We start from the raw sequence: 718 nt of genomic DNA on the forward strand, positions 1-718 counted from the left end.
AATGAGATTTGTCCTCTCCCCTGCAGTTACTGATGGAGACAGATCCTTCTGTGTCATCAAATTATTTCAAAGACTCTAACTGTATAAGGTGTTAAATTGAGAACATTCATGTGGGCCAGGTGCGGTGGCTTACACCTATAATCCCAGCATATTGGGAGCCCGAGGCAGGCGGATCACCTGAAGTTGGGAGTTTGAGACCAGCCTGACCAACATGGAGAAACCCTGCCTCTACTAAAAATACAAAATTATTACCATCCTTTTCTTGGTGTTGTGGTACTGTCCAATGAGCACATAATGAGGGCAATACTGCTAACACCTAAACAACACATCCATATCAACTAGAGCTTTGCTTCACCTTGGTGCAATTTTTGGAAAAATGAAAATCCACATTTCCAAGGTTAAAAAAATAATAATAAAACAATACAAATTTAGCCGGGAGTGGTGGCGGGCTCCTGTCATCCCAGCTACTGAGGAGGCTGAGGCAGGAGAATCACTCGAACCTGGGAGGCGGAGGTTGCAGTGAGCCAAGATTGCTCCAGCAATGACTGTGCTCCAGCCTGGGCAACAAAAGCAAAACTTTGTCTTAAAAAAAAGAACATTCATATGATTACCAACTTCTATGAATATTTATAAATGTGATCAACTTTTTTTGGCTCCGCATTAACACAACTGTCCTTTGAAGTATAATTTCAGAAAAGAGAGCTTAAACACTCTTAGA

At 41.6% G+C, this 718-nt stretch overlaps 1 non-coding gene across 1 annotated transcript; it reads left to right on the top strand.

The window, feature by feature from the left end:
- The first annotated feature begins 250 nt into the window (after nucleotides 1–250).
- Nucleotides 251–376, top strand: LOC120364183 (U4atac minor spliceosomal RNA). Its single transcript, XR_005579525.1, has one exon. It is a non-coding gene; the product is annotated as a U4atac minor spliceosomal RNA (small nuclear RNA).
- The last annotated feature ends 342 nt before the right edge of the window (nucleotides 377–718 follow it).

The sequence above is a fragment of the Saimiri boliviensis genome, chromosome 2, assembly GCF_048565385.1.
Source record: "Saimiri boliviensis isolate mSaiBol1 chromosome 2, mSaiBol1.pri, whole genome shotgun sequence".
Taxonomy (NCBI): Eukaryota; Metazoa; Chordata; class Mammalia; order Primates; family Cebidae; genus Saimiri; species Saimiri boliviensis.